Source organism: Anolis carolinensis, chromosome 2 (genome assembly GCF_035594765.1).
Source record: "Anolis carolinensis isolate JA03-04 chromosome 2, rAnoCar3.1.pri, whole genome shotgun sequence".
NCBI lineage: Eukaryota > Metazoa > Chordata > Lepidosauria > Squamata > Dactyloidae > Anolis > Anolis carolinensis.
In genome coordinates this window covers 86,071,737-86,094,517 of record NC_085842.1, presented here as the reverse complement: position 1 = coordinate 86,094,517, position 22,781 = coordinate 86,071,737, and the positions used below count along the sequence as shown (strand labels likewise).

At 41.6% G+C, this 22,781-nt stretch overlaps 1 protein-coding gene across 1 annotated transcript in view; it reads right to left on the bottom strand.

Moving 5' to 3' along the window:
- camkv (CaM kinase like vesicle associated) overlaps positions 1-22,549 on the bottom strand; it is a 72,731-nt gene extending 50,182 nt beyond the window's left edge. Inside the window, exon 1 of the mRNA XM_062970109.1 lies at positions 22,414-22,549. The gene's annotated coding sequence lies outside the window, so the exon portion shown is untranslated. The remainder of the gene's footprint in view (positions 1-22,413) is intronic.
- Positions 22,550-22,781: the final 232 nt, after the last annotated feature.

Here is a 22,781-nt window from a genome sequence, read left to right as displayed (position 1 = left end):
ACATGGAAGTTTTGCAGCTGAATCCTCTATGAATTGCCCCCACCAGAGGTTGGTCTCATTATTTCTCCTTCTCCTTCCAAACTCCTAGTCTGGCAGTAGAGGAGGAGGGACGGAGGAGAAAAGAGGAGGAGGAGGAGGAGGAGGAGGAGGAGGAGGAGGAAGGGCTCTCTTTCTCTCCAACCAGGAAGCCTTAAGTTTGGACCAAGATAGTTGGGATGCCTGTTGGATGGAAGTGGGTCTAGGATTAAAGTGAGGATCACTGGGTAGTTGGTGTGCAAATGGTGGGAGGGGGAGTCATAGTAGGAATGGTCTACATGTCCCATTCGTTTTCCTCTGCCATCTCTCATTGCTTCCTTCCCTCAGGAATTAGAAGTAGTGATGATGGGCTTTTGAGGAAGTAAATGCGTCCAAGACTTATTTGATATATTAGAGGCCAGAGCACTGTACAGTAATGGTACATAATGATGTCACATTTCAATGATTTTGGTTTTTTGATAGTACTCTGGCCTGTAGTGAGAAAATTCTTTATTTCTTACATTTATGTGTTTCCTGCCAGGAAAATTCATACAACTTTGTGCCATGTACTTCTAAGATCAAAAATTACAAGAAAGCACATCATGTTCTCACTTACTTTCAAAGAAACAGAGCTTTGGGATTCTGCATGCTGGTTTCTATTGCCTGAAAAAAGGCCTCTCTTCTGTACTGTGGTTGCAATGCTTACTACAAAGAATCTGACCTAGAACAGAGTACTGGAAGGAGTTCTGAAGTAAAAAAGAAATTTTGAAGTATTCCCCTTGAGGTCATGGGGAAGAAAGAGTCTTGCTGATTCATTTGTGGACCCAGTTGACAATGCAGACTGAAGCACACTAATTGAAGACTACCAGCAAGCCACAAAGGAATATGGCAAACCTTTGGGTAAAAAAGAACTGCGATTGGCACTAGTGAACAACAGTGGAATTGAAGAATGGCAGCAGGATTGCAGAAAATGGTTACCACTAGGACTAGTAAAGAGGCATTAGAAGAGTGGTGGAGACAACAGCAACGAGTGAGCATGATGTTCTGGAACAAAGACATGCTGTGCGAAGAAGTATAGAGGAATATTGTTACCATGCTTATCTGTATCCTGAGAATGTCCTTATAGATCCTTGGCCAACATCTGGAAGAGAACAATTGGATGCCATGTTTGTTTTCATCTTCCTATTCTATATATGGCTAGCCAGCTGCAAAGCAGGGGTGGGAATCTTGTACTATAATTAACTGTGCAGAAGGGGTGGGATGGGGGGAGGGCTTGATTGCTTTTTCTGCTCCTGCATGACAAGTTGCAACTGTTGAAATCCCTCTCCAAGAATAGCTTAGGAGTCCTATCCATTTTTTTTTTCTTATTTGGTCACGTCTCTTCTAGTGGATTATTTGCAACTTATCTATATCACCCACCATCATAAATACTAGAAACACCAATGGTCAGGTTTTGAAAAAGAGCAAGGAACAGAACAAAAAGCTGAACTTTAAAACATTACATTATATGATTCTAGCAGCAAGAAAACTATATCCCCCAAAGTGGAAAAACACAGAGCTACCCTAAAGAGAGAATTGGATTATAAAAATGATAGAACTAGCAGAAAGGGATAAATTATCCTGTTTGATAAAAGATAAATCAATAGACCTTTTAAAATTTCTGAGAACCTTTTCTAGATTTTATTAAAAAGAAAGAAAAGGTGAAGGCCCTTTGCAGGTTTTGAAGATTAAATGTAAGAGTAAGGAGTCAAGAGGGCAGAAATTTAAATTTTACTTATACATAAAACAATGAGATGGTAATTACTTTTACACATAATGTCTTTGAGTGGAAAGGTGGGAAGTCAAGTTTAACTTGTTTTTTATTTTTTATTTTTTAGAAGAGGGGGAGATTTTAGAGGAAAATCAAAAGGTATAAGTAGTATTGATATATTTAACATTTTAAGAAGGTGTAAAGCACATCATGTAATAGGTTAGTTGTATTATATCAATAACAATAATTTCAAAAAAAGGTATAAAAAGATCAATGAGAAAATAAGTGATTGAGGAAGGGAGCCTTTCTTCTCTTGTGCAAAGATATACAGATTGATTTAACTAAAAGCGCCACAGATTTGGAGGGCTTTTCATCAGTCCTCCACCATTGTGACACTTTCTAAACATATTAGATTACAACTTCTAGCATTCCCAGATAAGACAGCCATTGAGGATGTTTTTTTTAAAAAAAAAAATCCCAGCACACCCAGAGAATGCCAAGTTTGGAAAGATTGGCCTACAGCAATTCTGTGAGGAAGCTGGGATTTTGGGAAGCTTTGAGAATAAACTGTGTGAATAAAAAGAACAGTGGGAGGACGTGCTAAGCTGCAGTCTGCTCATTCCAGGGAGCAGCCTCATTATGGTACAGTGCACGAGAAATCTTCCAAAGGGGAAACCAAGACAGATTGTATGGTTGCACGGGGGCTGAGAACACAGCCAGGGTTAGAAAGTGACACCAAAATGTGAGATGGGAAGTCGGTAGCAAGGAAAGGCTGTGGCATCTCCAGCTGAGAGAAACTCATGTTAGCTGAACAGACTGATGCTCTTACACTGGGCAGTGAGAAGGGGAGGCAATCGGGGGCAGAAAGTTAGATGGAGGAATGGATTAAAAACTAAAACAAATGAGATAAACAGCATCCATGACCCTTAGAAATCATTTTTCATCACAACCGAGAAGAGTTCCATTTCAGGTACCAAGAGCATAACCAGTCTGAGAAGAAGGCTGCAAATAAGTAGCAGGTTTCCTTAGGAGCTTGCAGGAAATATATCAGAACAGGCTGCCCATGGCCTTGATCATCCCTGAAGCAGTTTCTCAGTGGCTACCACCACCCTCTGGAACTCCATTCTGTCAAAGACTTGGCTGGCACTCTGTTTTTCTTTCACTGGCAAGCAAAGCCATTCTTATTCATTATAATTATTCAATCAGGCTTTTAACATGTAAGCAGGAGAGTTTTTATGCAGTTATTTTATCCTTTCTAAACTTGTCCCTGGATTCCACATCTTGGAGCCCTTCCACACAGCCATATAACCCAGAATATCAAGGCAGAAAATCCCACAATATCTGCTTTGAAGTGGGTTATCTGAGTCCACACTGCCATATATTCCAGTTCAAAGCAGATAATGTGGGATTTTATTCAGCTGTGTGGAAGGGGCCTTAGTCACACTTTCTAATTTGGTGGAAGGGGCTGTAAGTTGCTAGATATAGCTGGATTGCAACTTGTCAGCTCTATCTATCATAGCCAACAGTGAAGAATACTGGGCACTGTAGTCCAACAATATATGTGGGGGAATATACTTTGACCACGTCTGCTTTGGAATGAAATAAAATGGAATTCAGAGTGGACCTATATGGCTGGAGAAAGCTCAATCTATAAATTAAATGTTTTGAACATCATTGTTTTTACTTATCAGCTTTCAATCCACACTGAAGACAGTGTAATTGACACTTTGGTATCTTCAAAACACTGAGGAACTCTGGGCCCTTCTACACAGCCATATAACCCAGAATATCAAGGCAGAAAATCCCATAATATCTGCTTTGAACTGGGTTATCTGAGTCCACACTGCCACATATCCCAGTTCAAAGCAGATATTGGGGGATTATTCAGATGTGTGGAAGAGGTCTCTGATAATATTAAAATGTACAAACAGCAAGTTTCCTGGCTAATTATTCTTCCAAATTCTCCATTTTGCTAGATGCAAATATACAGGCACCAGCATACAAAAGGTTAGCTGCATGGAAAATGGAGCTGAAATCAAATGTCTAAGTATGACTCATTTATCTTAAATTTCTAAGTTCCGTTGATTTTAACAGAACTCAGATATGAACTATTTCTAGACAAGAACTAAAGGTCATGTTCACAAGTGATCTCCAGCATCTTTATATGCATTTGACATAGGAAAAAAGTAGCATGCTCTTTTTGAGGAACCTTGTTTCTCTATATCTGAGATATATCCTATGTTCTCTCAAAAGCCATTCAAAGCTTGAAAGGAATTGCAATAAAATCCCACAGAGTACAGAAGATTCTACATAGGAATAGCTGTGAAGTGATGTATGATGGGAAAACATCCAGCTTTTTCTCCTGCAGGCAGAAAACTGGTCTAATTTTTCTAAGAATGCATAAATGTGGATGTCTGAGGGTGGATAAGGCATGCTTATTTGCCTCAATACAATAACAGCCACTCAACTTGAGTGGTTATTAGCCAAAGCCCTATTCAGTTGTTCCCTCATCCCCTTTAAATAGAAATGCAAAGATGGGATTACACTAGTCATGCCACCCTCCACTGTCCATCACTAGTAGAAAGCAATGGTCTGAAGAAGAGGGACTATTAAATGTGGAGGTTCTCCATATAAGCAAGAACCTTGATTTTCCAGGGTTTCTAGCCATGAGGAAAATTTCCAAGGATATCATTCACCACATATAGATTGATTTAGTAGTCTGGGTTTAATATTCAAGAAAACAAGACACGTGAATATATATGTCTGTGTGCGCCAAACATTACACATAGCTACAAACACAAACCTAAATCCAGTTAACTAGATGGCTTGTTCCAACTACATAGACCTATTGAATCAATGTTGATAATTCAACATTTAGTTTCAATGATCGAAACAGGCTTTTTACTTTGGACCATCAACTGGATTTAGACCCATGGCTTCACATCAAGAGTACACAATGGTTAATTCTGACTGGCTGCCAAGTGAAAAGCATGTTTATTTTATTATCTGCTTTAAGCATACATGGGAAGCTTCTTATATGCATATATAGAAAGTATGAAGGGGCTCTGAGTTCTCAACAGCCAAGTACATACAGCAAACAAGACTCTTATACTGTTATCTCCTATAAATAGAACATTTACAATGTATAGTAAATATAAATGTATAGCAGGCACAATGCCTTACAATTAGCAAACATTGAAATTATCGGATGTAGACAACTAATGGGTTGCCCTTTCTTCCTCCATTCAAACCATTTGATAAATGTGCATTCTAGGGTCCATTACCAGGCCTCATTGATGTGCCAGTCCTCTGGGTAACAAGGGCAAAACATGTGTATCACAGCAGTGAATTATTATTCAAAAGAGCACTATTTTTCAAGGAACACTGTATTTCTCCCCCATGAGAGCTAATCAAAGATCAGAAGATCAGATCTGAGCAAGCCCAGTATTGATTTTCAAGTTTGCAATAGTCACAGATCCCTGACCATTACTGCCCTGCAAATTGAATGCATTAACTCCGTCAAAAGCACAAAGAGAGCAGAAACCATCTCCAAAATGTAAAAGGATAATGGAACCTTAAACCAAAACTAGCACAAGGGGCATGCTAGAATAAATCTTGCTTGGGGATTTGACAGGTTTTATTTCCCTGTAATCACAGAATTAGTAGATATGTAGAAGTCAGGTAATGTAATAGGGCAGAATTTTGCTACAGGACAGTGAGTGCCTCCAAAGGAATTTGTTTAGATACTGCTTTTTTCAGATACATCACAGTACCATTGAGATTTTTGATTAAATTAATTATTTCTTCTTCTGTTAAACTCCCTCGGTTGTGCTCGAAGGATAGAGCCAAGGTTACACAACTATGATTGTCACCAATGCAACTGATTAAAGCAGAAGAAGATCATGCTTAAGATCCAAGTCAATCCTATCTCCATTAAGTATCTGAAAGCAAACATGGGCATTATGCTACTTATTCTACTGGCAAGGAATAAATATGAATGCATGGGAACTGGTAGGAATGAAGGCAAGGGGATAAAAGGCATGGCAAGGGCAACCTGAAGAATTACTCTGAAGTAACACTTTCTGACCTTGGGTTCCCAGAGAGTGTCGGACTCCAATTCCCAACAGACCCAACTGATTGGTCTTGCCATTTGGGGATTCTGGGAACAATGGTTCAGCAACATCCAGATGGCTTAATTTCATAAGCATTGGTCTCAGGAAAGAAATCAGGAAGGCCTGTTTAGGAATTACTTGTACACTTGTACAGAGATTAGAGGTAAGCCTAAATAACCTAAAGGTGCCAGACACCAGCTGATCTTAGACACTAAGTAGGGTCAGTCTTGGTTAGTGCTTGGATGGGAAACTGCCAGCAGATGCCAGGTGTAGATCATATTTCAGCAGAAAAAAAAGTCAAACCACCTCTGAATAATCCTTGCCTCAGAGGACCTATGAAATGCATGGTGTTGCCATAAGTCAATGAGCAATTTGAAGGCATGGGCATGCCCCCCCTCCCCCCGCACAGTAACTAGAATTAAACATTGTGATCATGCTGTGCTTAGATGTATGACCTCTATTTCTCTATACCTAAGAGCATTTGCCCTCCTCAACAGATTACTATTCTATCTGAAATAGCACTTAACAAGTAGGTGGGAAAGACAATGGAAAAAAGTGGGAGGAATTATTAATAATGGCACAAATGACAGAGTTAAGAATGTTCACAGCCTGAGGATTCCTTATTCTATGTAAACATTCTCACAGTGCCATTTAAGCTTTTAACACCAGTATTTTAAAACTGTGGGTGGCATAGGGAGCAAAAATCCCAACATGGTCCAACAGTGGATGAATGGTCCATTTCTGTTGGCTCATAAGAAGTGGCTGAAATTCTTGTAATGAATGCTGGATTTGGTTGTAGTTGTTGGGTGCCTTCAAATCATTTCCAACTGGCAACTCTAGGGCGAAACTATTACAGGGCTTTCTGGATGAGTGGGAATTCAAACCCTGTTCTCCAGAGTCATAGTCAAATGCCCAAACAAGTACACCACACTGGATTCGGTTAGCTTGGGTCGAATCAAGCAGAACACTATTTCTAAAGCAACAGTACCTATTCAGGATATTCAGCATGAATTAATGTATTCATATGTTCAGAATCAATTAATTCAGTTTAGTTATGCAAACTGTTAATAGATCTTCAGTACACATACTTGTGCTTGATGAATCTAAAAATAAATGGTAACTACCAGGATTCTAGTAAAAAAGAAGTTAGCTATACAAAATTGAAGTTGGTCCATTCCAAGCTATACCTAGGGCTTGCAGTAAATTAACAGACTTTGATTAAATCATACTCTCGCTTCTTTTTCCTGGTTCTTTTTGGAAGCCTGAGTTTTCAGACCGCTTCCCACCAAACTCCACTCTTACTCGTGTTCAGGATGTGCTAATAATTGCCCGACAGAGCTTTGAATCCCCCTTTCCCCCTCTAAACCAAGGCTTCACTACATTTCCAGGAATGAAATATGGCTCAGAAAGAAAGTAACAGACTGTGTAATTCTGCTAACTCAGAAGCATTCCATCACAAAGGTAAGAAAACGGCAGTTCCTTATTATACAAAGCTTAAAGGCAAATGTGTCAGGGACCCTGCAGATTCACTTCAGCTGAAAGAGGCTGATAAACTGAGGAACACAGCAATAAAAATGAACAGCAATGGCAAGAATCTCATCTGTAGATTATTGCTACAACCTGAAAGTCATAATGAATCTGAACACCTGACAGCAGATAATTTTACATCTACAGTAACTAACTATTTTATTTACTCCTGGATCCAGCCCAAATCTTGCATCCTTATCTTTGAAGGGCCCCCCAACACTTTATTTCTATGCACCTCTGACTGCAACTTTCTTTTTCACCACTTCACTTCACCACTCCAGCTCCACCTTGCCCAAAATCTGGACCTGTGTCTTTAAACACCTGCATGGTGTCATCTTATTCACTCCTTGCAAACAGCACATCAAAAACCATATTTTCTGGAAAAGCTTTTGTCAATATCTGTTGTTTTCTATGCTCTACTAAAACCAGGGTTTGTGACGTTTTTTGGATCACGATTTGGTCAGGCCCTATGCTAGAACTTTCCCACCATGACCTTAGAAAAGATGCTTGTTGCTAGTTCTTCTTCCATGTTGTCCATCTGTGTGAAGTTAACTGTGATGAGAACAGAAAGAGACAAGTGCAGAAAAAAACAAACTTCTCCCAGATTGCTTGTACCAAATCTAATCTGAGCATCGTTGATAGGAAAATGAAGTTGGGTGGCAGAAAATATTTTAAAAAGTGATAGCAGAAAAGATGCTATTCTGTGAAGCAGTATTATAGGCATTCCTACATTAAATCCGGCATTTGGTTGATTGTTTTCTTGGGCTTTATAGGAAGGCAACAGGATTGGTGATAGACATGGATTCAGATGATTATATAATAAAAGTAAGAGCAGAAGACTGTTCAGAAAAGTCTGACTCCAGTGACACTGGTGACACACCATAGATCAGATATGAGCTCCTCTCAATTGAACAAAGTTAAATAACTAGCATGGAATTCATCAGAGGATATCATGGAAGCCTGATGTATATCTAGTAACAGAGAATAGCACTCAGAAAAACACAAGAGTCCTCCACCACTTCCACACTCAGGTTGCTATGGTGGGGAGAAAAGAACATATATGTTGCTCTCAGGACTCTGACATTCCTTGGTATAATAGGCCCAGCACGGTGTAGTGGTTGAGTGTTCGATAAGGACTTTGGGAAACTGAGGTGCATCCACACTGCAGAATGAACGTTGCCATAGCTCATTGCTATGGAATCCTGGGAACCATAGTTTTAAAAGGTCTTTAGTTTTCTTGTCCCAAGGGTTCTGGTGCCTCACCAAACTACAAATATCAGGATTCCAAAGCATTGAGCCATGGCAGTTAAAATGGTGTCATATTCCATTAATTTTGCAGTGTAGCAGAAGTCAGGATTCAAATCCCTGCTCAGCCATAGAAACCTATTAGTTGACCTCTGGACAAGTTAGTCTATGAGCCTCGGAGGAAGGTAAGGCAAATCCCCCCTAAGAAATCTTGCCTAGAAAACCCCTCAATTCAACTTAAATTGGAAAATGACAAGGAAGTGCCCTCTGCCTCAAGCTTTTCACATCGACATATAGGATTAGTCAACTGTTTTCTACCAGGTCTAAATGTTTGGTTTACAGCTGTAACATATAATCACTAGTGGCGTTTGTAATATTTTGTTCTGTGCAGTGTTCCCTCTTCCCAATTTCTGAATATGACATGTGCATGGGAGAGAGCGTGCGGAAATATATTTGATTACATTTGGCAACATATCCCATAAATGTAAGAATACTGAATGAGATCTTGCATCATTTGGTTCTGTATCATCCACCCCTAATAGCGACAGTTGCTCTGCTTTATGAAATTAACAATTCCCCATCTACACATCACCTGCTTTGACTGACAACCACAGACAAAACCAAGGCTAGTTGGTCTCCTCAGGATTGGCCATCACAGAACCAGTTCCCTCCAATGCCACATCTCACACTATTTGTCTGTGCTGACAGAAAAATAACTTCCTCCCACATTGCATCCCACACTAACCTAATGTAAATATAAATACTTACTAAATGAGTAGGATTAGGTACCATGCTCTCATGGAATTCCTGAAGTAGAAAGTGGGAGACTTAACACACCACCCCCACACAATACACATTGCCAATGAACAAAGACATCATGTGAAAATGCAAAATTTGACAAGATGAATTGCATTCCACCCCAGTCTTCCTTCCTAGTAGTCCAAGGCTAAATTTATTTCTCTATCATATTAGCCTTGGCTTGAACTGGACAGATGTTGACAAAGCAGGTGCTTTGCAACTCCAAGTGGAGAAACCAAACTTATGGCTATAAACTGCATGGGGAGGGGATCACTTTTCATCTATATATATCTTTTATATCACCTAAAGCAGAACAGAGGAACTAGGGTCAAAACACTATCACTTCCCTTTATTTTTTAAAAGTCTGCCTGGTGAAAAAGAAGTGAAGCTTTAAAATTTGGTGTTGATACTGTATATTCTAGCTGACTCAATAAAGCTATTACCATAGAATGGATCTGGAGTCTTGTTTTTTTTTTTAAATCACAGGGTGCATCTAAACTGTAAAATTAATGCAATTTGACATCACTTTAAGTGGTATTTTCAGTAATATGAAATAATGATGTTGCAATTTTACAAGCTCTTTAGCTTCCTCTGCCAAATTGTGCTGGTGCCTCACCAAAGTACAAATCCCACAATTCCATAGCACTGATCCATGACAAAGTGGTGCCAAACTACACATATTTTATATTGTAGATGCACTACAGTCTTCTGTTAGCTCTTCCACTCAGGCCTTTGTCTTGGTTTTTTCAAGGTAAATAATTCCAAGTTACCCCTCAAAAGATATCTGGCAGTTTCCATTTTTGCTTCCTTAATCTTTTATTGTGTGTGTGCACACTAAGACAAATTCAAACTCTACTATTCTATGATTCTATGATTATGAAAATATCAGTGGAAAACTCAGCAGGGCTACTGCTAGCAGGTAGTGTGTCTGGACCTCATAGAAAAGTGCAAACACTATAATTCTTAACTGAAGCACCTCTGGATTCATATAGAATAGAATCAAATAAATGCTTATCATTTTTCATTTGCTCTCAAAGATATCAGTGGACATACAATATTTGAAATCCCAGCTCCAATCCTATCCAGTCCTCTGTCATTCACTTTCCTAATTTCATGGGGGAAATCAATCACGCAAAGCTCGGAAAATAACCTTTTGAGCCATAACTTCCTGAATCCCTGAGACAGCATGACTAACAGTCATACTAGCTGGAGGATTCTGATAGTTAAAGTCCAAAACTGAGTTAAGCTGATATATGAAATGTAGGTTATATAGGCATGGTGACTGGTCTCAAGTTAGTAGTGTTTTGCATTCCATCTTCACACCCAAAGTCCCATATTTTTCTGTTACACCGCCCTAGCTCTCAAGAACCTTGAAAATGAATACTCACCATAGAAACAAGCGAACAATAAAACTCTATCAACTCATTGCTGAGATCAGTGTACCAGCAAAAGTAATGGTAGCAAATGGGCAACCTATCACACTTCTTCCTGCAAGATGGGTCTGAATCATGCACTTCAGGATGATAAATGAATTTGAAAGGAGTAATTGGATTGTATAGCTTGAACATGAAAGACCTCAAAAGCAAATTTTCAAAGAATCAGTTTGACGGTGCCAACAAAACAAGGCATGCTGTGGAATACATTAATGCATCCATTCTCCTAAAAAGAGAGACACATGCAAGTTTTAGGTCCCACCAAAAGACTTACACTCTATTATTTACAGATGGCTCCTGTCTACGTCCTATTCCCACATCACAGATTTCCAACTTACAGTACTGTTGCTTTCAGTCATCCTTTGCTAACATTTGTAACACTCATTATGCCAATATGTTAGTCTTTGATTACATTTAATGGCTGAATGCCTCATAAAGTTGCTCTTAAGGGGATATTCTCCTGAAGATCAGATACCGGTGAAGATGTTTGATCTTCAACCCTGTTGATGAGTTATCTGTCCCCATGAGTGAAGCCATTTTTACTTTGACTATTAGCCCCCTCCCTGCAACAAAAAGCACTTCGCTCTTAGATGAGTAAATTCTACTTTTCTTAGATCAGTAGTTCTTAACCTTTGATTTTTCAGATGTTTTGGACTTATCTCCCAAATGCCCAGAGAGCATGGCCAATGGTCAGAAGTAGTGGGGTCAGAAGTCCCAAACCCTCTAACTTTTCACAGATGAAATCCAGGACAGGTGTGGCCAAGCAACATCAGATTGGCCAAGATAGCACAAGTTATAATGAGGAAGAACACACAAGCTAGGAGAGACTGCAGCAGTCCGCTTTTGCCTGAATCTAGTGTATTCGGAAAGACAAGATACCACTCTCTTCTTTCCTCCCCACCACCCTGGTTTGAGAGCATCTTACTTTTGTACTTTGAATTCTATTTATAGCAGGTGAAGTAAGCCTAGGATAAAGTAAGAAAATGAGAGGAAGAGAGAGAAATATTAAAAGCACATGAAAATTAGAATAACAGAGGTCTAATTGGGACTATTCCTGCCAAATCAAGACATGTGAAGGGCAGTGATGCAGAACCACTGTCTTAAACCTTTTTAACCAGTTATACTGGGCCCAAATTCCTAGATTTGCCCTTGGGGAGGTGTCAATAATTTACACAGCAGTAGTGATCAATCAAGAGGGCCTTTTTCACCTCCAAGGATTCTGAATAGTCTAATCTGTGCACTGAAATCCACTTGTGTATTATTGTTGTGATGCATTGTTCTGAGCTAGAAATGGACCCAGTTCCAAATTTCTCAAAATATTTATTAAAACTAGTACACATCACTGATGCTAAGTAGATTTTATAGATAAAATAACATTCTTCTTGTTATTTTATTTCTTACCCTCCTCTTTTCATAGCTCGAGGTGAATTACAAAATAGTTTAAAATACATAATTATTATGAACATTCTATGAAATACACATATTAAAACATATTTCTACACACCAGGTATTTTATAGCAAAGAAAACCTGACAGGAAGCTTAATTCACAGTGACAGACTATGCTACAGGCCTATAAAACCCATGCCACTGTTTAATAGAATGTCTAAACTAGAATAAATTCCCAGACAAAGGTGTGGTCTCAAGACCAAGGCTTTAAAAAGTGGGATTGTAAACAAAGAACATCTTCCCATACAGGTAGAGTCTTCCTTTACATTCTTGGAGCTATAAGGACAGCAGCAAGCAGGCAACCAACGGCAAATTCACTCCCCCACACTCCTCCTAGCTATGCCAAAGGCGAAGCACATGAGCTCTCAAGTTTTCACAGGAAAGCAAGTGATCTCATGCTCTTATCTCATGAGCCATACTGAAGTCAACTATGAATTCCATCCATAGTAAGGGTGAAATAAACCTTTCATGTAACATTTAATTTCTTAGGACATAAATTCCCACAATTATTTTCCAGGTCCAAGATTAACACCCTCCAATGTTACATAGAATGAATGTAAAAAGCAGGGTAGTTAATAGCACACATACCACATCCATAGGAGCCCCTGGTGGTGCAGCGGATTAAATTGCTGAGCTGCTGAACTTGCTGACGAAAGATTGGCAGTTCGAATCCGGGGAGTGGGGTGAACTCCCACTGTTAGCTCCAGCTTCTGCCAACTTAGCAGTTTGAAAACATGCAAATGTGAGTAGATCAATAGGTACCGCTCTGGCAGGAAGGTAATGGTGTTCCATGTAGTCATGCCAGCCACATGACCTTAGAGGTGTCTATGGACAACGCTGGCTCTTCAGTTTAGAAATGGAGATGAGCTCCAACCCCCAGAGTGGGACACAACTAGACTTAACGTCAGGGGAAAACCTTTACCTTTTCTATACCACAGCCATAGCATATCAGAGTCTTTAATGTAGACATATCTTCTCTAAGCTCCTGCCTTCCAGTTGACCAAGGGCCCTTCCACAAAGTCATATAACCCAGAATATCAAGGCAGACAATCCACAATATCTGCTTTGAACTGGATTATCTGAGTCCACACTGCCACATAACCCAGTTCAATGTGGATTTTGTACAGGTGAGTCAAAGGGACCTAAGAAGCATCAGGCTTGTTGCACAGATATAGCAGTTGCTTAACCACAATGCTGTAGTTGCAAGATGTCTGCTTGGAACAGAACTGAATCAGCTTTCCCCAATTGGTCTCTGTGTGCACATGCCTTCAAGTCAACTGTTGTTTTATAGTGATCCGGTAAATTTCATGGGGTTTTCTTAGGCAAGGAATCCTCACAGTTAGGTTTGTCAGTCCTTTTTTTCTGAAATATAGACTACGGCGATTGGCATGCACTGGCATTCTCTCATTCATGGGCTGACTCTGCTGAGCTTCTAAGAGCAGACAAGATCTCGTGTCTTTAGGGTATTTAGGTACCCTGGACTTCTTAGGGCCCCATCTACACTGCCATACAAAATCCAGATTATCTGCTTTGAACTGGATTATATTTGTGTACATTGCCACATAATCAAGTTCAAAACAAATAAACCTGATTTTATATGGCAGTGTAAATGGGGCCTTAGTCCCATAATTTCTTCATACTGGCTATTTTAGCTTTGGCTGATGGGTTTTGCAGTTCAAATTACCTGGAAAGCACCAGGTTGGTGAAAGTTGGATTAGATTACCTTCAAGATACCAAAAAATGCACAAACCTGCTGTGAGTTATCATAAGTAGAGGCAAATTCCCAAATGTGCTGCCCAACAGAAAATTTAAAAGGTGCCATACACCACGTTGGTAAAAATATAATAAACTGCCTTACTGATTTTTTGCTTCTCTTTAACCACATCAAATCTGCCACCTGAGATGGGCAGTCTCAAATCCTTCGGGGCCTGGTCCTGAATAGGGACTTCATTCATCTGAACTACACCATCAGCTTTTACCACAGTTTTAAGAAAAAAGGGAAGCTCCCAAAATAAAATACTACACTAGTCACTGCTGGCCCAAAGATAGTATATACAGCAGAGATCAGGAAGGAAATACATATAAAAGGCAATAAGAAAACTGAGGTCAGCTGCAAAATAAAGTTATCACTGGGGCCTAAAATTTATATCAAGTTCTCACTAGAGTAGATCCACTGCATCAGTAACATTTGACTTATAATTTAACAGTTGATTCACTGGGGTTTCTTTAGCTGTGAATTCAGGCCACAGTCAACAGCAATCAGTAATCATCATAGCAAATAAACAAATAACCAGCAAACCAGAGTTTGGAAATTTTAGTTTTTGGGCTACAGTTTCCACCATCCCCTCTTCTGCATGGGAATTCTGGGAGTGCATGTCTTCAAATGAACATTTTCTAAATAATAATAATAAATAATAATAAAACTTTGGAGTTGCTGTATAAAACTTTATTTACACCCAGCTCCAGCTCCTGAAGGACTCGGGCGGCTTACACTGAACCACTGATTCTTTTCTCTATAACATTACGCCTTCCTCTCTGTTATTTAAAAATGCGTTTGACTATCACCAAGACTCTTATGGGAAGAACACAGAAGAATAAAACCTTTTCCTTCACTACCCAGGGAATTGTTGGCCACTACTAACCATTTTGTGTTTTTAAATAGTTTTAAATTGCCAGACGGCAATTGATGCTTGGGCAGTATTAAATTATTTCTTTAAATTAGAAACAGACAAAGTGTAACTTGCTGTTTTTAACAGAGGCCAATCATTCTTCCAGATTTCACTGAAAGAAAAATTGCAATGAAGCCACCAAGAAGGGCAACCCACCTTTTAAATAGGTTGAAGGGGGCCTCTGGTCTTTAAAGAGAAAAAAAACAGCTTTCAAAGCTGGAAATGGGTTTTGTTCCACTTCTAGTTTCAGTTTATTTTTCATTTGGGGGCACTTTAGGCAGTCTAGGTGGCCTGCAGATAGTCCCGAGGCAGAAGATTGCTCAAGACTCATCAAAGGTACTACATCTTTTACATGACTAGGCTGATAGTTTTCCAGAAACAAAGTGTGTGCCTCTCACCCAGCTAAATACCTAGAGATTCATCCCCAAAGGATGGCTATAGTGTGAAGAATCGCACAAAGCAACACTGGGTCTAGATCAGCGATGAGCTGTGCCAGCAGAGGGACTACGGCACCACAGATCTTCCATGTAAGCAATAAAGACATGAACAAAGCACCCCTCCCTGCTGGTGCCCCTTTCTCCTCCAAAAGGGATGCCAACAGTTGTCCCTCAAGAGGCTCTTTCTAGTTTTCCATGGGACTGGAGAAAGGCAACAGGTTTTAAGGAAGCTCAGAGTCATTTTGGAGAGGCATTGCTTCACATAGTGTAATGCTGTACGTGCATTTCTTCTGACCTGCTCTCTCACTGCTGATCAATGTGCTTTCAGAACAACAGAGGAACCTTGATACATACCAGCAGAAGAGAGAAACGCATAAGCCTTTTCTATTTCTAGCCACTTTCAAAAGCCTGAAAAGGATTCTTTTGCTGTCTCTGCTCAGAATCTGTTCCTCAGCTACAACATTTCATCCTCAAAAGCAACTCTGTTTTGACACCCTGCAGCCCATAATGCGGATATTTTTTTAATGCATGGAGAAAGATGCCCACATGCCATGAACAGTAACAACAATGTTTAAGACATGGATTTAGAAATTCAAGGAATTGGGAGGGAGAACCACTAGCCTTCTTCTTCTTCTGTAGAAGATCAGTGGATGTAGTAAGTGTGCTTTGTATCAGGGTGGCCTGATGGACCTTTGTGATCACAGTTGTTGTTGTTGTGGTCCTTCAGGGTATCTGTGACTTATGGTAACCTTAAAGTGAATCCTCTGACTTATGGTAGCCTTGAAGTGAGATTTTTCTTGGCAAGATTTATCCAGAGGAGGTTTGCTATTACCTTCCCCTAAGGCTGAGAGAGTATCCAAAGTTATCCAATGAATTCCCGGGTCTGAGTGAAGATTTAAAGCCTTCTTTCCAGAGACATAGTGAAATCATGACATAATTTTGGCTCACAGTCCTCCATATCAAGTACTCTTTCACAGGTTTCATATGTCCTCCCCAGATAATGTTCCATGTCATTTATGACACTGGTAGGAGTGACTGACTAAAGGCTGGATGCAAATGATTCAAAGGAAAACAATCATCAGAAGGAGCCCAGTTTCAAATACAGTAGAGTCTCACTTATCCAACATAAACGGGCCGGCAGAACGTTGGATAAGCGAATATGTTGGATAATAAGGAGAGATTAAGAAGAAGCCTATTAAACATTAAATTAGGTTATGATTTTACAAATTAAGCACCAAAACATCATGTTATACAACAAATTTGGCAGAAAAAGTAGTTCAATATGCAGTAATGCTACATAGTAATTACTGTATTTACGAATTTAGCACCAAAATATTACGACATATTGAAAACATTGACTACAAAAATGAGTTGGATAATCCAGAACGTTGGATAAGTGAATGTTGGATAAGTGAGACTCTACTGTACGTACAACACAGTGTTAAATATGATACTTTATAAACAGGGAGAGCTGGTGAAGACTAGCAAGCTAATTGATCCAGCAAAGGGTCCTGTACCCCCAATAGGTGTAGTATTCTCCTAAACTCCTCAACAGGTCACTGTGAGAACTGTTCAGCAGTGGAACTCTCTGCCTCAGAGTGTGGTGGAGGCTCCTCCTTTGAAGGCTTTTAAGCAGAGGCTGGATGGCCATCTGTCGGGGGTGCTTTGAATGCGATTTTCCTGCTTCTTGGCAGGTGGTTGGCTTGGACGGCCAATGAGGTCTCTTCCAGCTATATTATTCTATGATGTATATGTCTATGTCCAGTGTATGTCAGTTTTACATTTGCTTAGTCGTAAGTCCATTTTGTCCTCAAGGTTTTAGATGCAAGCTTTTAAAAGACATGAGTCTGCAAGTTTTTAAAAGATACAAAAATCCATTTTAACTGATCCCTTGATAAAATATTCTTTTGATGCATTTTTTCTTGTAGTATGAATTTTTTGAGCCAAGAACTATTCTCATATTCAGAGAGGTATATAGTTTGAGGGAAAAATCCTATTACTGTCAGTCTGGGAACATTACTCTCTAAGACTTCAAGTTCCTGGATTACTCAGGCAGGTATCACTGGCCCTGTAATTTGGGGGACTTGTAATCCAAATTGTAACATTTCCAAATTCTTATTCTTAGCCACATATGATATTGGGAATTATAAACTAAGTAGGTTTCACTTAAAAAAAAACAGATTGCATGAAATCCTTCAGCATTTTTAACTGTGGGTAGCAGGTGAATTGTGATCATGCAACTGAATGGGCGTTAACTGCAGAAAAATATTCACACAATTCACAGCATACTGACGCCAGCTGTACAACACTAAAATGTTGAGGCTACAATTCTAGGCATGTTAATCAGTTAAGTGTGATGTACTTATGACTAAACAAGGGAAAGCCAGAGTGTTGTAGTGCTATGACTATGACTCTGCAGACTGGAGTTTGAATCCTTGCTCAGCCATGGAATTCCATTGGGTGACCTTGAGCAACTTACTCTTTCTCAGCATCAGAAGAAGGCAAAGGCAAACCTCTTTTCAATAGACATGCAACAACAAAATCAAGCAAGGATTAGGAGGGGAAGCACACAATTTTATGTTTTTTGGAGTTTTCTAAACCTAAATCATAATAAGCAATTAGAAATTTTGATCCTTAAGTTTAGATGATTGTGATATTCAGCTCCTAGAAGTCTCTGTTGACATGGCCAGTACCAAGTGTAGCCTAAAATACCTGCCTAGGTGATCCATTGTTGTTACATCACTAAGTTTTCTTGACAATTATTTCTCATATAGGTTTGCCATTGCCTCACCCACAGTAACCCCATGGATTTTCATGACTGTGTGGGGATTTGAATCTTGAGATATTCTTATGTTCAGGGCCTGAACAAGACATTTTGCTGCCGGCTGAATTGCCCCTCTATAGCACTCAAACCACTACAGTGGGTCCTTGGTATCTGCTAGGATTTGGTTCCATTGCCCCCTCCCCCCGGCACCAAAATCCATGAATGCTCAAGTCCCATGATATACAATGGCACTTTAAAATGGCATACATTATATAAACAATGAAATTAAGATTTGCTTTTTGGATTTTTAGTGGAACGATTTTCATGATTTTTTAAAATCATGTCAGAAGTGACTGGAGAACATACTGCGGGGACATGAGAGAAGCCTCTCAGCAGCATGGTAACACATTTGGGCGTCCCCTGGGCAATGTCTCTGTAGACGGTCAGTTCTCTCACACCAGAAGTGACTTGTTTTTCATGATGTGAATGGTTAAATCTGAGGATGCAGAAACTGGATATGGAGGAGGGCAACTGTACCATGTATTTCTTAAAACAGTAAACTGTCACTGTGGAGACAACAAACCCAAAATACTTCTGAGAAGAACTGAATTGAACAGAAACCAAAATGCTCCATGGGGAATAGCATGGGTTCAGAGTGTGCTCATTGATAGCTTTTCGGAAACCAAAGGAATCTCTGAGTGCCACTAGATTTGAATAACGCAATGAACAGATCAGTGAACAACAGCCTTGAAGAGTCTGTTGTAATTAGAAGGGAACATTTTAATCAGCGGACTTTAGATATCCTTGTCCTGTTGGAAGATTGGGATAAGAGTACTGCCCTTTATTTCCGGCCTGTGACAGTAATAAAGAGTGGAGAAGCTAATCTTAAAGACTGCCTTTCGTTTCAAGCAGTAGCTGTTCTTCCTATTAGAACAGACACAATTGCTCAGATATCTGTCTATTACAACGCTTTGATAAAAGGCAAAGCTATTTGCATGAACTGATTATGTGCTAATTGAAAAATGCGATGATCAATCAACTCATTTGCTTTAATTGGTTTGCAGCTTTACTGATAATAAGAATAGCACCTGGCACAAACAGCTGTTAGTACCCACTTTCCTTAGTGCCTAGGATGGCTAAATATCAGGGATAATGGCAGCTGCAATCCTATTCTCCACCCTGGGATATGGTTTGTGTGGTGTGGCTGCTCCTTTCCAACTCCTTACCAGTCCAAAGAAAAGATATTAATACAATGGAAGTGGCCAATATGAATCCAGGGACGGCAGCAAATGATTCTTCTGTTTGGGATAGTTTTGTTGTCTCTTTTTGAAAACTAACAGCAATGTGATCCAGCGCTTGGAACCTAAGATGCACCAATTAAGTTCAAATTGATTTTGTAAACACCCTCAGCTCCCTCTCCCCCCAGCAGAGGAAGTGTGTTGGAGTGATTTCCGAATTTGTTAACAGGTACTAAAACATGCACTCACAAGCTGCGGGCCTATGGATTAAACGTGGGATTTTTTGCACTTTGATTGATCTGCTGTCTGGCTCTGAACTGATCTGTTCATTAAATGAATACATTGTATCGCTATGTGTGTGTCACTGTGAAAAACGGGTTTTTTTAGTGGACGATACATTTTCCTTGACTAGTTAACTCCAGTCCCCCGAAATCTGTCCTCCTAAGAAAGAAGTGCATATGGGGGAAAACACTAATAAGGGTCTCAGAAGCAATTTCAGCAGATTCCTGGTATGTTGCCCAATCCTTTCCAATCCCAGGAGTTTTGTCTGAGGTGCATCTACACTGCAGAATTAATGCCATTTGATACCACTTAAACTGTGGTGACTAGATGCTATGGAAACATGGGATTTATAATTTGACGAGGGATGAGCATTGTTTGGCAGGGAAGGCTAAAATCCTTGTAAAACTATGGCTTTGATGATGCCACGGTATTGAGCCAGGGCAGTTAAAGTGGTGTCAAAGTGCATTAATTCTACAGTGTAGAGAAGGCATGAGCAAACTTTGGCCCTCCAGGTGTTTTGGGAATTGTGGGAGTTGAAGTCCAAAACTCCTGGAGGGCCAAAGTGTGTCCATGCCTGGTGTAGATGCACCCCAGATGTTTGAGAACAAAGTAGTCCTCCCTCGGTCTGCCTCCCTACCCAGGTGGGAGCTCCCCTGCTGCTCTTTCCTCAAGGATGAGCCCCAAAGCAGTGGCCTGCATGGCCCCTCACCCAGAGCCCACTCAGCTAAGAAGCCACAGAGGAACAGATGCAGGCAGAACAAGCAAGGCAAGGGAAGGCAGCTCTGCCTACAGGACCCATCACAAGGGTGAGCAAGCTTCATTTCTGTCCAAGCACCAAACATGTCCCCATTCTCCACCTATACATCCCTCTCCCCCCTTCCAAAGGCATGCGAGCCCAGGCCTTTGGCAGTGTCCTCTCCCTCCCTCCCCTCCTTGCCCCTCAGGGATGAACTCAGCCTGGATCTGAACTGAAGCATGCTGCTCTTCTCTGCTCCTCCTGCACCCACCTCGGCCGCCACCTCCCGTCGAAACCCGCAATTAAGACAGCATCTTTCGTGGTGACATTTTGGGGTTGTCATGGTAATGAGAGTGCGAGTTGAAAGGCAGAGAAGTATTGGGGTTGGGTTGGGGGGAGAAGAAGGAAATCAAAAGTAGGAGCTGCGAAGTTGGTTGGGGAAGGGGGCTGTGGTGGGTCCTCAGGCCACTCAGGGCAAAGGTTCAGGCCAGTGGAGGGGACAGCAGCCCCTTTCCTCTAACACAGCCATGGGCAAACTTCAGCCCTCCATCTGGACCTAATACAGGCCTAGAATCCACATCTCCCACCAAGCCCCTCAGGCTCATTATAAAGCTTGAGGGTAAGGGGCGCGCACTCATCATTATGTGCTTAGGTTGCTGTGAATTTTCCGGGCTGTATGGCCATGTTACAGAAGCATTATTTCCTGATGTTTCACCTACATCTATGGCAGGCATCCTCAGACATAATGGGATATGTTGGAAACTAGTTAAGTGGGATTTAGGAAGGTCCAGGGTGGGAGAAAGAACTCTTGTCTGTTGGAGGCAAGTGTGAATGTTTCAATTGGCCACCTTGATTAGCACTGAATAGACTTGCAGCTTCAAAGCCTGTCTGCTTTCTGCCTGATAGAATCCTTTATTGGGAGGTGTTAGTTGGCCCTGATTGTTTCGTGTCTGGAATTCCTATGTTTCCTGAGTGTCATTTCTTATTTACTGTCCTGATTTTAGAGCATTTTTTAAAATACTGGTAGCCAGATTTTGTTCATTTCCATGGTTTCCTCCTTTCTGTTGAAATTGTCCATGTGCTTGTGATTTCAGCGGCTTCTCTGTGTAGTCTGATACAGTGGTTGTTCAGCATTTCTGTGTTCTCAAATAATACAGGTTGGTTCACGGAGTTCATAAGCAGCCAGACCTTGAAGCTACAAGGCTATTCAATGCTAATCAAGATGGCCAATTGAAACATTCACACTTGCCTCCAAGAGACAAAGGTTCTTTCTCCCACCCTGGACATTCCTCAGATATCTAAACCCCACTTGTCTAGTTTCCAACAGACCTCACAAATCTCTGAGGATGCCTGCCATAGATGCAGGCGAAACGTCAAGAGAGAATGCTTCTGGAACATGGCCATACAGTCCGGAAAACTCACAGCAACCCATGAAACCTTCGACAACACGTTATGTGTTTGTTTGTTTATTAATGAAGCGCCGGGGGGGGGGGGATAAAGCGAGGAGGAGGAGGGCGCTGCGGAGAGGAGCCTGGGGGGAGGCTGCCAGGTGCGCCGGAGTTTACTCTGAGGAGCCTCAGGCGGAAGATGGGGGGGGGGGGGGGGAGCTGTCCAGAGACCCCGCTGTGCTGTCCAAACGGGAGCCGCACTGCTCTTTCTTTTCCGGAGGAGAACCCAACGGAGCCCAACCCGCTGTTGGGGGGTCGGAGGCGAGAAGGGCTTTTGCAGACTAACTTCGGCGCCTTTCCGCCGATTCGAGCTTCGAAGGCGCGCCCCTTTCCTCCTAACTAGAGGACGAATGAAGCCCCAATCCCCGCACACCCCCCGCAACCCAAAAGCCCGCCCAACCCACAGGTTGCCGCTCTTTCCGAAAGCTCCGCGGCAACTTCGCCAGCGCGCCGCCTTTCCCGCACTCTTCCCTCGGATTCCCCCCTCCTCCCGCGCGCTGCCCGAGGCTCACCTGCAGCGCCGCTCCGCCGGTGGAAGGCAGGGAGGGCGGGAGGGAGAAGGGGCGCGGGGGGCCCTGGGCTGCCCGCCTCCTCCTCCTCCTCAGTCTCAGTTTCGCCGCGGGCCCCGCGCTTCCCGGCCGAGGCCTGCCTGGGGGTCTGCGGAGGGAGGCGTGGCGTCCGAGGCGGGAGACGGAGACGGAGCCGAGCGGCCGGGCTGCTGCTCCGCGGCTCCGCGCAAGTTGAGCATCTCAGTGGAGTTGCGAGTGGGAAAGTTGGGCAGGAGAGGCGGCGCGAGGGGCCGCCCAGGAGGGGCGTGGCCACGCCGCCTGACGTCACCCGGAAACTTTAAGCCCCGCCCACCGCCTGGGCCAGATTATTA